The 13,326-nt window shown below is 47.7% G+C and overlaps 1 protein-coding gene across 5 annotated transcripts in view; it reads right to left on the reverse strand.

Moving 5' to 3' along the window:
* The window catches only part of Esrrb (estrogen related receptor beta), a 203,999-nt gene that overhangs the window by 70,940 nt on the left and 119,733 nt on the right, over nt 1–13,326 (reverse strand). Inside the window, exon 1 of one of the 5 annotated variants that reach the window (XM_045154728.1) lies at nt 1,673–1,809. The exons of the other annotated variants lie outside the window; for them this stretch is intronic. The gene's annotated coding sequence lies outside the window, so the exon portion shown is untranslated. Of the gene's footprint in view, nt 1–1,672; nt 1,810–13,326 lie in introns of those variants that run through there. 5 annotated transcript variants of the gene reach the window in all.

Genomic DNA, 13,326 nt, shown 5'->3' on the forward strand with positions numbered 1-13,326 from the left:
ACCCCAGGAAGAGAGAAGAACAGAGAAAGAGAAAGAGGGCAGAGGCCAGGGGGACTAGGAGAAGGAAGAAAGCTGGAGAGAGAGAGAGAGAGAGGGAGGGAGGGAGCTATGGGAGGCAGAGAGAGCAGACATCAAGGGCATGAAAGTTTGTTTCACAGACCCTTTACCCAATCTGCGGAGATAATGAGCAGCTGATAGTGGGTTCTCAATGTGATTGGCATTGGGGGCCAGGCAAATATTTGGCATAGAGACTGTCCTTTGTACAGCAGTGTGTGTGTGTGTGTGTGTGTGTGTGTGTGTGTGTGTGTGTGTGTATGTGTTAGGGTCTCACTCCAGCCCAGACTAACCTGGAGCTCACTCTATAGTCCCAGCCTGGCCTTGAACTCACAGTGGTCCTCCTACCTCAGCCCCCTGAGTGCTGAGATTAAAGGGGTGTGCCACCATGGCCAACTCTGAGGTTAGCCTTTTCATTATAGAAGTGTAAGTACATCCCTGGCTTCTACCCACTAGATACCACTAGCCACCCAGATGTATCAACCAAAGTCTCTGGGCTTCACCAAACATCCCCTGTGGGGTCTGTGGTGGTTTGATTCAGGTATCCCCCATAAACTTAGGTGTTCTGAATTCTAGGTCCTCAGCTGATAGCAATTTGGGAATTGGAGCCTCCTGGAGGCAGTGTATTATTGGGAGTGGGCTTATGGGTGTTATAGCCAGCTTCCCCTTGCCAGTGTTTGGCACACTCTCCTGTTGCTGTTGTCCATCTGATGTTGGCCAGGAGGTGATGTCCACCCTCTGCTCATGCCACGTTTTCCCCTGCCATCGTGGAGCTTCCCCTGGAGTCTGTAAGCCAAAAAATAATGAAACCCTAGCTGGGTGTGGTGGTGCACACCTTTAATCCCAGCACTCGGGAGGCAGAGGTAGGAGGATCACCGTGAGTTTAAGGCCACCCTGAGACTCCATAGTGAATTCCAGGTCAGCCTGGGCTAGAGTGAGACCCTACCTTAAAAAAAAAGAAAGAAAGAAAAGAAAAAGTCTTCAGAGCTGGGTTGGGGGTTGTAGCTCAGGTGGGGCAGTGCTTATGTAGTTTGCACAAAGCCGGGGTTCAGTCCCCTCCCAGCACCATAAGAATGAGGTGTGGCCGTGCACATCTGTTAGCCCAGCACCTGAGACGTGAAGGTAGAACGATCAGGAGTTCAAGCCAATCACAGAGATACAGATAGAGTTTGAGGCTAGCCTGGGCTACATGAGAGTGTCTCAAAAACTACCTCCCTAACTAAGAGATTGCATGGGTGGCTGCTTGGTATCCTGGAAGCGCTGCAGCCTCGGGGTGGGGACAAGAGGCGGCCATGGAAGGAGGGGCAGCTAGTCCAGTCTATCATCTAGGGCTGTCTGATTGAGATCCCAACGTGATCGATGAGTATTGACTCGTCGTGTGGAGGGGACAGACCCCTCATCTCAGCAGGCTTTGGAAGAGCAATAGTGAGTGGTGGAAGTCCCTTGGGGCATCATGCACTTTGATTTGTTTGGTAACGGAGCTTAGCGACAGCTGCCCTGGCCTCAAAGTCACCACCATCGGATGAAATGTGGTCTCCTTTTTCACCCCCACCCGGCCCTTCTCCAGGCCTTCTTCGTGTCGACCATTGATTCCCACCCAAGGGCTGGCTGAGCTTACCTGGGTGGGAGGTGAGGCAGCTCTCCCAACCTCAGCTAGATGTCACTGGGACAAGAGCTGAAGGTTCTCTAACAAGGAGGCCAGTAGAATCTTGAGAGGTTTGAATGAAACCCCAGTTGTTTCTCCTTGGGTCTCTGGGAGAAGAGAATTTCTGGGTGTCAGCAAGAAAGAATCATAGATTTCTGAGCAGGAACCTCAGGTTTCACTCCTCTCCTCAAGGTGGCCCGCCGGGGGTCGGGTGGGAGGGAGGCACGGACGGCCTGATTGCGCTCCACTGTGGAGTGGAGTCTTCCCACCCCACCATTCACAAGCATCTAGGTCACCCGGAATGGCTGCCTTGAAGCCCTCTAGCACTCGGCCAGGCCACGTAGTCAGTGGAAGAGAGATTGCATGTTGACATCAGACATGCTGGTTCTGCCTCATGTTACTGGTGACTTTGAGTAGCCAAGCTCCCCTCTGTGGACCTGAGGGTGTGCACCTGTAGAATGGGCTCAATCACAACACCCGTTTCCCAGGGTTGTCTGAGTGAGAGGAACCGATGAGGCAAACGGCTCTGAAGAGCGGAGGTCTCGGCTAGTGATCACTGGGACCTGCTACCGTTGCCATAAGCCCCAGAGACCCTGTTCAGAGATCTGGCAGCAGACAGGTCTGGGGTTAACTAGAAAGCCACCTCTTCTTCATCCGAAATTGAACTTGCCACACACCAGGAGGGAAAGAGTTGTCTAGGCAAGCCAGGAGGATATACTAGGGGGTGGGGGGATGGCTCAGAGGTTAAAGGCCCTAGCTTGTAAAGCCTGTGGGAATGGGTTCAATTCCCCAGCACCCATGTAAAGACAGACAGGAATTCCTTTGCAGCAGCAAGAGACACTGACACATTCATACACCCCCACACACACATGCAAATAAATAAATTAGTAATAATAGTAATAAGCAGATAAGCTGGGTGTGGTGCTGCATGCATTTAATCCCAGCACATGGAAGGCAGAGGTAGAAGGATTGCTGTGAGGTTGAGGCCACCCTGAGACTACAGAGTGAATGCCAGGTCAGCCTGAGCTAGAGTGGGACCCTACCTCAAAAAAAAAAAAAAAATGGGGCTGGAGAGATGGCTTAGTGGTTAAGCGCTTGCCTGTGAAGCCTAAGGACCCTGGTTTGAGGCTCGATTCCCCAGGACCCACATTAGCCAGATGCGCATGGTGGCGCACACGTCTGGAGTTCGTTTGCAGTGGCTGGAAGCCCTGGTGCACCCATTCTCTCTCTCTCTCCCTCCTTCTCTCTGTCTGTCACTCTCAAATAAATAAACAAACAAAAATAATAATAATAAGTATATGTATATGTTCCTAGCCTGAGCCAGGAATCCACTCTGCAGCAGAAAGCCTAGCTCTGAACACTGAGAGACTCTTATGCCCATCTTCATGACAAATGTGCTAACCAGGGGCTAAGGGCTGTTTGTCAAAGCAGATTCACAGACCCTTTAGCAAGTCTGTGGGAGTAACACAGCTAAACTTCCATTCAGAGCAGTACTAAAGGGCTGGAGAGATGGCTCAACAGTTAAGGCACTTGCCTGTGAAGCCTAAGGACCCAGGTTTGATTCCCCAGTACCCACATAAGCCAGACGCACAGGTGGTGCATGTATTTGAAGTTAGCTTGGAGTGGCTGGAGGCCGTGGCACACCCATTCTCTCTCTCTTTCTCAAACTAACTAAATAAATATTTAAAAAAAAAAAAACAGTACTAAAGTCTGTATGGAGTCCTAGTACTTGGGAGGTGAAGGCAAAAGTATCAGGAGTTCAAAGCCAGCCTGGGCTTCAACAAAACAAAACACACACACACACAAAGTGCATGCCTTTAATCCCAGCACTCGGGAGGCAGAGGTAGGAGGATCACCATGAGTTTGAAGCCGCCCTGAGAATACAGAGTGAATTCCAGGGCAGCCTGGGATAGAGGGAGACCCGGCCTCGAAGAACACACCCACAGGAAGATGCCATTAACATGGCATAAGAAGGGGGCAAATACATGACTGCCAAGGTCCCTCCCAAGAGTGTTCTTGTTAAGCATGGATTCGAGGCCTCTTATTCCAGGGGAGGAGGGCAGGAGAGGGAGGGAGACAGACAAAGATGAGACATGTTATGATGAATCCAGTTCGGGACACTCAGGTCCACTCATTATATATGCAGTTTTTATCTTAAACTTAGAAATTTCATTAATTCAAACTCCCCCTTCCTAAAGTATTCTGAATTACCTACTTTAAGAGCTAATGTTTCTTTTCACCAAAAAGTAACATATTTCTAGACAGACACACGTGCACAGCTAGAGTCCTAAAAGAGGTCCTTCTGCTTACTCTGGCAACTTTAAAATATTTTATTTCGTTGGTTATTTATTTTAGAGAGGGAGAAAGAGAGAGACTGGGTACCCCAGGGCCTCTAGCTACTGCAAACGAACTGCACATGCATGAGCTACCTTGTTGCATCTGGCTTACATGGGTACTGGGGAATTGAACCTGGGTCCTTAGGCTTCACAGGCAAGCTCCTTAATGACTAAGCCATCTCTCCAGCTCCACCCTGGGAACTTTTAGATAAGAGCATCAAAGCCTTGGGAAAATTAAGTGACTTGCCCTAAGTCACCAGAGAGCCAAGTATATTGGTGGGTAGTACTAGGGTGGACAGATAGAGAATTTCGAGACATGGTAAACTGGGGATGTGTCCAGGAGAACAAGTCGACATAGAAAGCTGCCTACCTGCCACCTCCCTAGACCACATTGCTGCCAAGGTATTTTCCTCTGTGATGTCTCAATTTGAGTTTAGTTGTCTCCCTTGAGAATATTTTCTTAATACTCTCTCTCCTTGGGGTCCTCCAGAGCCCAGGCTTCAGAATGAACCAAAAGCATTGTATCGTCTACCATAGCCTCCCCCCCCCCCCGCCCCCCGCAAGCACTGGAGCTCAGGCAGAAATCTGTAATTAAGCATCTTCTCGTTGGAAAGATTAGTCAAAACCAGGCTGATCCCGGACAACTGATGGAAATCTCATTCCACACAAATTACTGCATGGAAAGTAATGATGGGTAATTAGTGTCTTTCAATCAGAGCTCTTTATCCTGATATTCCAGACTGCATCCATCAAAATGAGAAGAGAGGCTCTGCTGCAGTGGGAAGGGACCACTGGATGCCTAGTGGCTGCCGCGGGACAACGGGGAAATCCTTATCCGCTGGCCTGCGGACGGCCTCAGCTAGCTTTGCGAAACATCAGCCCTGAGCTGGAGCTCCTCAGTCAAGTGCCTGCTTGCCGGGCCCAGTGGCATCTGGTAGCTCTTTCTTTAGCTCACTTGGCCAATTCTGGGTTCCAAATACAACAAGGCGTGGCGGTGTCAAAAAATCAGAATAGACAGCTGGGCGTGGTGGCACATGCCTTTAATCCCAGCACATGGAAGGCAGAGGTAGGAGGATCACCATGAGTTCAAGGCCACCCTGAGATGTCAAAGTGAATTCTAGGTCAGCCTGAGCTAGAATGTGACCCTACCTCAAAAAAACCAGGGCTGGAGAGATGGCCTAGCCGTTAAGTGCTTGCCTGTGAAGCTTAAGGGCCCCAGTTCGAGGCTCGATTCTCCAGGACCCACGTTAGCCAGATGCACAAGGGGGCACATGCATCTGGAGTTCATTTGCAGTAGCTGGAGGCCCTGGCACGCCCATTTTCTCTCTCTCTATTTGCCTCTCTCTGTGTCTGTGTCTTTCAAATAAATAAATAAAAATAAACAAAAAAAATTCAGAATAACCAAGCATGTTAGTACTCATCTTTAATCCCTGGGAGGAACACTATGAGTTCGAGGCCAGCCTGGGACTGTATAGTGAATTTCAGGTCAGCCTAAGCTAGAGCAAACTACCTCGAAAAACCAAAACCCAGCCAAACAAAACACTTTTGAGGTGCTCAAAACCAAACAAAAAATAAAATAAATAGATAAATCCAGGCCATCTGGCTGACAGCACTGTGTCATTGAAAGATGACTGTGTTCAGTGACAGTAGGTGGGATGTTTATGCCACATTGTTAATTGATAATAGAATGAAAATAAATACAAGCACCAGACCAGATGTGATACTTACAGATGCCATATCCCCTATAGCTACTGAGAGGAGGGACACAGGAGGAAAATTGGGAGGCTCTTCTGAGGGCTTCCTATGTTGTGATGGTTTTTGAGATAGGGTCTCACTCTAGCTCAAGCTGACTTGGAACTGCTGACTTGGAACTCATGGCTATCCTACCTCAGTTTCTAGAGTGCTTGGGATTAAAGGTACAAACCATTATATGTGCTGCATTGTTTTGTTTTCTTTTCTTTTGGTTTTTCGAGGTAGAGTTTCACTGTAGTCCTGGCTGATGTGGAATTCACTATGTCATTTCAGGGTGGATTTGAACTCACAGAGATCCTCCTCCCGAGTGCTGGGAATAAACATGTGTGCCACCACACCCGTCTGCATTGTTTTTTGTTTGTTTGTTTGTTTGATTTTTGTTTTTTTTTTTTAAAGCCTGTGATAACACGCCTAGCTGGCGCGTTTGTTTTTAATTTGTTTGATAATGAGCTTCTAACCACTGCAGATGAACTCCAGACACAACGCCACCTTGTGCATCTGGTTTATGTGGGTTCTGGGGAATCAAACTCGAGTCCTTAGACTTCACAGACAAGGTAGGACACTGCTATATAGTCTGGGCTGGTCTCAAACTGACAGCAATTCTCCTGCCTCAGCTTCCTAAATGCTAGAATTAGAGGCTTGTGCTGCCGTGCCTGGCTTATTCTGAGTTGGGTTTTTTGTTTTTTTTAGTTTTGTGTGTGTGTGTGTGTGTATGTGGTAGGGTCTCACTCTAACAGAGACTGACCTGGAATTCACTATGTAGTCCCTGGGTGGCCTCGAACTCATGGCGATTCCCCTACCTTTTCCTCCCCGAGTGCTGGGATTAAAGGCATGTGCCACCATCCAGGATAAGATTTTGTTTTTGTTTTGTTTATTCAAAGTAGGATCTCACTCTAGCCCAGGCTGACCTGGAATTCACTATGTAGTCTGCAAATGAACACCAGATGCATGTACTACTTTGTGCATCTGGCTTTGTGTGGGGAATGGGGAATGGAATTCAGGTCATTAGGCATTACAGGCAAGCGCCTTTGCAGCTAAGCCATCTCTCCAGCCCTATTTTTTTGGGGGGGGAGGGTAGGGTTTCACTCTAGCCAAGGCTGACCTGGTTTTCACTCTGTAGTTCTAGGCTGGCTTGGAACTCACAGTGATCTTCCTACTTCTGCCTCCACAGTGCTGGAATTATAGGCATGTGCCACCGTGCCCAGCAAAGGCCTGCTTGTGGATTGCAGTTCTGTCCCTTCTGAACTGGGATTTTTAACCTGTAGGTATCTCAGCTTCCTCATCTGTGAAGTGGGGATGTAAATAAGAGCACTCATCTCAGACACTGTGTGAATTAGCACCTTGATACAGAAAAGAACCTGGCACAGTGGCTGCCACACGAGAAGTACTCAGCCAATGTTAGCAGTTGTTTCCCCCCAGAAGGCTTCCACTTAAGGCTTCTAGGTTCAATCCTGGGGCATAGCAGTTCAGCCCTAAAGCAAACAAGACTATCTTCCTCCTTTTCCCTCCTACCTACCTTCCATCCATCATAGTTATTTTTTTTAATTTTACTTATTTGAGAGAGAGAGAATGGGCACATTGGGGCCTCTAGCCACTGCAAATGAACTCCAGATGCATGTGTACCTTGTGCATCTGGTTTTATGAGGGTACTGGGAATCAAACATGGGTCCTTTGGCTTTGTCAACAACAGCCTTAATCACTAAGCCATCTCTCCAGCCCCATCATGTTTTGTTTTTGATATTTTTATTGTTTGAGAGAGAGAGAAAAAGTTTGGGCACACCAGGATCTCTTCCAATACAAATGAACTCCAGACACATGTGCCACTTTGTGCATCTAGCTTTACATGCTCCTAGGGAATTGAACCCGGGCCAGTGACCTTGAAGCAAATGCCTTTAACTTCTGAGCCAGCACCCTATCTATCATTTAATCATGTAACTTTGTGTTGTTGTTGTTAGTTTTGTTTTTTCTAGGTAGGGTCTCACTCTAGCTCAGGCTGACCTGGAATTCTCTCTATAGTTTCAGAGTGGCCTCAAACTCACTGTGATCCCCCTACCTCTGCCTCCCCAGTGCTGGGATTAAAGGCATGTGCCACCTCACCCGGCAACTCCAGTATCTTTTGCTTTTACCAGGAAAGTAATTTTCAGACAAAGGGGACCCTTATTCAGGAATTTCTGGAACCAATAGCTTAGTATTCACCCCTGCTGAAAACTGACATCTGATCCCAACTCTCTCTCTTTCTTTCTTTCTTTCCCTTCTCCATGGAAACTACTGCCATCTTAAACATTCCGCCCTTCTTCCCTCCTGAAGGGCAACTGACTGACCTAAGGGTGCGCACCTGATCCAAGCTAAGCCAAGTTTCTCCCAGGAGGTTTCTGGGGCTGCCTCTCCAAGGACAAAAGCAGCAGGTCACAGGGCCCCAGAGCGGAGCAAGGCCATACATCCCTCCTATGAGCAGTGAAGGAGAAGCATATAAAATTGGCAGCAAGGAAGAGCAAAGGTCAGAGGTGGAGTCCTGAGAGCCTGGGTGACCGCCTTAGTGACTCCTAAGCCCTAGCGCCATCTCTGCTCAGGCCAGCCGGCATGGCTGCTTCTCTGGGAAGCAGAGGTGGGAGGACTGCCATGAGTTCGAGGCCACCCTGAGACCTCATAGTGAATTTCAGATCAACCTGGGCTAGAGTGAGACCCTACCTCAAAAAAAAAAACAAAAAACCAGGATCTCATATAGCCCAAGCTGGCCTCAAACTCACAATATAGTTGAGGCTGGCTTTGAACTCTTAATCCTTCTTCCTCTACCTCCCAAGGGATGGGATTACAGGAATGTGCCACCATGCTCAGCTATTTATTGTTCCCTGGCCATCTAGATCAATAAACCCATGCTTTTGAGGACAGATAATACCACAGTGAATTTGACTCTAGATAGCACCTTCTTTTTTCTTTCACATTTTACTATCTAGGCAAGTCAGAATGCATCTGAAATTGATGCCATCTCAAAGTTTAAACAGTAGCTCCGGGTGAGGTGTAGTGGTGCGTGCCTCTGATCCCAGCACTCAGGAGGCTAAGGTAGGAGGATCACCAGGAATGTGAGACCAGTCTGGGCTACAGAGTGAGATCCAGCTCAGCCTGGGCCAGAGTGAGAATCAACCTCAAAAAGCAAAAAAAAAAAGGGGGGGGAAGGAGGGTATTACCATGGGATTCTTTTTATAATCATGAAAAATGTTAATAAAAATTGAGAAAAAAAATAAAAGAGAAAAAAAAAAAAGCAAAAAAATAAATAAATAAATAAGCCGGGCATGGTGGAGCATGCCTTTAATCCTAGCACTCAGGAGGCAGAGGTAGGAGGATTGCCATGAGTTCGAGGCCACCCTGAGACTATAAAGTGAATTCCAGATCAGCCCAAGCTAGAGTGAGACCCTACCTCGAAAAACAAAATACAAACAAAAAAAAGAGCAAAAATAAAATAAGCAGTAGTTTAAAAACCAATCTCTTACAAAAATATTGTCATAGAAGCTGCTGTGATGGCTCAGCACTTGTGAGGCAGAGGTAGGAAAATTGCCATGAGTTCGAGGCCATCCTGAGACTACATAGTAAATTCCAGGTCAGCCTTGGCTAGAGCAAGACCGTACCTCAAGAAACAAATATATATACACATACATACATATATATGTAATCACAGGGGCTAGAGAGATGGCATAACAGTTAAGGTGCATGCCTTCAAGGCTTCAGGACCCAGGTTCCATTCCCCAGAACCCATGTAAGTCAGATGCACATGGTGGCACATGCATCTGGAGTTCATTTGCAGTGCCTAGAGGCTCTGGCATGCCTATTTTGTCTCTCCCTCTGCCCCATCTCTCTTTCATTAATAAGTAAGTAAAAATAAAATATTGTCATAGGTTCAATGAACCATGGTAAATAAGTATAGCTGAGACAGTGAGTTTTAAAAAAAGTATTTTCTTTTCTCCCTAGACCCAAGGTTTACTACATCTAGCAATCTTGGCCAATGGGTATGCATGAACAGTTAGATGGAAGCCGCTCACTATTCGAGGGCTTCGGTGCCAGATAAGGAACAATGACTATGAGGTCATTGATTCCTTACAACCCCTTGAAGTGAGTTCTATCATCCGCCCCTTTTGGTGGGCTGGAGTCAGGATCTTATTCTGTAGCCTCACTGACCCGGAAGTCACAGAAATCCTCCTGCTTCAGTCTCTTGAGTGCTTCCAAGGTTACAGACATGAACCATTGCTCTGGTTTCCCTCCAACTTACTTGCTTATGTATTAATTTTTTCCAGACAGAGTCTCACTCTAGCTCAGCCTCTTAAGTGCTGGCATTAAAGGCATTTGCCACCATGCTGGGCTTGGTTTGTTATTTTTTCCCCACTCTATAGGCCAGGCTAGCCATGAACTCACAGTGATCCTCCAAACTCCCCATCCTCAGCACTGCTGGTATTAAAGGCTTCGGCCACCACTCCTCGCTGGTTTTATTTTTTTATTTTTAATTTTTCCAGTGTAGGATCTCACTCTAGCCCAGGCTGACCTGGAATCCACTATGTAGTCTCAGGCTGGCCTCACATTTACAGTGATCCTCCTACCTGTGCCCCTGAGTGAGTGCTGAGATTAATTGTATGTGACAACAAACTCAGCTTTGTGTTTGTTTATTTCTCCAGGTGGCATCTCACTCTAGTACTATTCTCTATGTAGTCTCAGGGTGGCCTCAGACTCAGCGATCCTCCTGCCTCTGCCTCCCAAGTGCTGGGATTAAAGGCGTGCGCCTCCACACTGGGCTTGTTTTGTTTCGGACACCAGAAACCATGCATATGTTTGACAAGTAACTTAATTTAGAGCCTGAGAGGTACTTACCAAGAAGTCTGGCTTCAAAATGTTAAAAGGGAAGCCTGTCATGGTGGCACATACATGTAACCTCAGAATTTGGGAGGTGAGGGCTAAAGGTCATCTTTCTCAGCCACATTGTGAGTTCAAGTTCAAGGCCAGCCTAAGTTACATGAGACCTTGTCTAAGAAAAAACAAAATAAAATAAAGAAGCCAGGGTGTGGTGGTGCATGCCTTGAATCCCAGCACTCACTCACTCACCCACCTGGGAGGTGGTAGTGGGCAGATCACTGTAAGCTCCAGGCCATCCTGGGAATACATAGTGAATTCCAGGTCAGCCTGGGCCAGAGTGAGACCCTACCTCAAAAAAAAAAAAGAAAAAGGATAGAAAGATGGCTTAGCGGTTAAGGTGCTTGCTTGCGAAGCCTACAGACCCAGGTTTGATTCCCCAGGACCCATGTAAGCCAGATGCACAAGGGGCACATGCATCTGGAGTTCGTTTGCAGTGGCTGGAGGCCCTGGTGCACCCATTCTCTCACTCACTCACTCTCTCTGCCTCTTTCTCTCTCAAATAAATAAATAAGTAAGATATGTTTTTTTTTTAAAAAAAGGAGGGAAGAAGGAAAGTAGGCTAGTTTAACACAAATACCAACGAGACACATAAAAACCTATTGGCAATGGCTTGGAAAAGGGCAGCATGAATTCAGGGCCAGCAACTTATGTAAGTGAAAACGATTCACCACTGCTCCCCAGCTTGAAACACACAGAATCAAGGTACAGATCACCTGGGTCTGAATCCTGACTTTAGTACTTGCTGTCTATGTCCATTGCTTATCCTGTCCAGGTCCCAGTCTCCTCACCTGTTAAATGGTAGGAGAATCCTTCAGTCATGTCATTTCTCTGAGGATTAAAGATCACACTGGGGGAGCCGGAGGGATTGCTCAGTGGTTAAGCTGCTTGCCTGCAAAGCCAAAGGGCCCAGGTTCAATTCCCCAGGACCCACGTAAGTCAGATGCACAAGGTGATGCATTGTGTCCAGAGTTCATTTGCAGTGGCTGGAGGCCCGTTAAAAGATCACATTGGGCACACGGTAAGTGCTCGGTAAACATGAGACCTCTTGGGTGTGGGTCCTGTGAACGAGCCTATTTCCCTGTCAGTGTCGATATCTGTCCTTTCTTCTGGGAACTGGTCAGAAGACGAAAAGGAGGGAGTGATGGGAAGGGAATCGGGCCCCCCTAATCTGCGCCATGGTGGGAGGGAGCTGGAGTAGTCGGGATTGCCCTTGGCCCTGCTGACACTCACCGCCAGTGCTTGACTATTGATCTAATAAATAAACAGCCTGCTGGCTCGATCAAAATGATATTCTGCATTTCAATTAGTGACCATGACTGCAGCCTTCATCCAGCAGCCGTGATAATCACCCCGCTTCTTCTCTCAGCACGGAAGGGCCCGTGGCTCCGCCTGCTGGGATTCAGCATGATGCAAAGAAGAGAGGGTGCCAGCCTTGGAGGGGCCTCATAGTGTCTGGGATAGGGCCCCTGTGTGTCAGATGTGCTGGGCTGGGATGTTCCGGGCACCTGCAGGTCAGGCCTAGGTGCCCCAGCTTCACAAAGTGGCCTAGGGATGTCATTGCTCTTCTCCGAACCTTAGCTGCTGTGTGGGGACAATCTGACTACGCTGGGATGCCCCTTAAAGCCAGAGGAATGGCCCAGGCTACATCATCTGTGTACGTAGCCGGGGAGGGAGGATGGCCTATAAATCCAGCGCTTATAGAGTTTAAAGTGCTGGGACAGAAAGCTACGATATCAAGAGCGTGGCTAACCTGTCCCATGGTGTAGGCCGGTAATCCCAGCTATTTGGGAGCCTGACGCAGGAGGCCTATATATTTAAGGTCTGGCTGGGCCACAGGAGAGCGTGGCAGCCGGCCGCAGGCCCTGGGAGACCACTCCTCCATTGCATGTGACTTGGTTGACCGAAGGGCCGGGGTTTGGCCTGAGTGCCAGAATTGCTTTGTTCTTGGTCATAGTTCAATCTGTCTGCCTTCCTCTCTTTCTCTCTGTCCATGCTCAGAACTGTGGCCTGATATATGCCTGTCAAGAGTGGAATTAATTTTGTACTTTATATTTTAGTTTTTAAAATATCAGTAGAGCCGAGCGTGGTGGCACACACCTTTGATCCCAGCACTCAGGAGGCAGTGGTAGGAGGATCACCATGAGTTCGAGGCCACCCTGAGACTAGTGAATACCAGGTCAGTCTGGGCTAGAGTGAGACCCTACCTCGAACAACAACAACAACAACAACAACAACAATACACACACACACACACACACACACACATATATATACACATATATACATATATATATACATATATATACACACACACATATATATATGTATATATATATGGCCTGCAAAGGCTAAAGACCCTTGTTTGATTCCCCAGTACCCACCTAAAGCCAGATGCACAAGGTGACACATATGTCTGGAGATTGCTTGCAGTAGTTAGAGGTCCTGGGGTACCCATTCTATCCCTTTCTCTGTATCTGCCTCTCTCTGTGTGTCTCTCGCTCTCTTATAAATAAATAAAATATTAAAAAATATATCACTAGCTGGGTGTGGTGGTGCACACCTTTGATCCCAGCACTTTGGAGGCAGAAGTAGGAGGAAGACTGCACAGTGAGTGCCGGGTCAGCCTGGGCTAGAGGGAGACCC

This window comes from Jaculus jaculus, chromosome 7 (genome assembly GCF_020740685.1).
Source record: "Jaculus jaculus isolate mJacJac1 chromosome 7, mJacJac1.mat.Y.cur, whole genome shotgun sequence".
Taxonomy (NCBI): Eukaryota; Metazoa; Chordata; class Mammalia; order Rodentia; family Dipodidae; genus Jaculus; species Jaculus jaculus.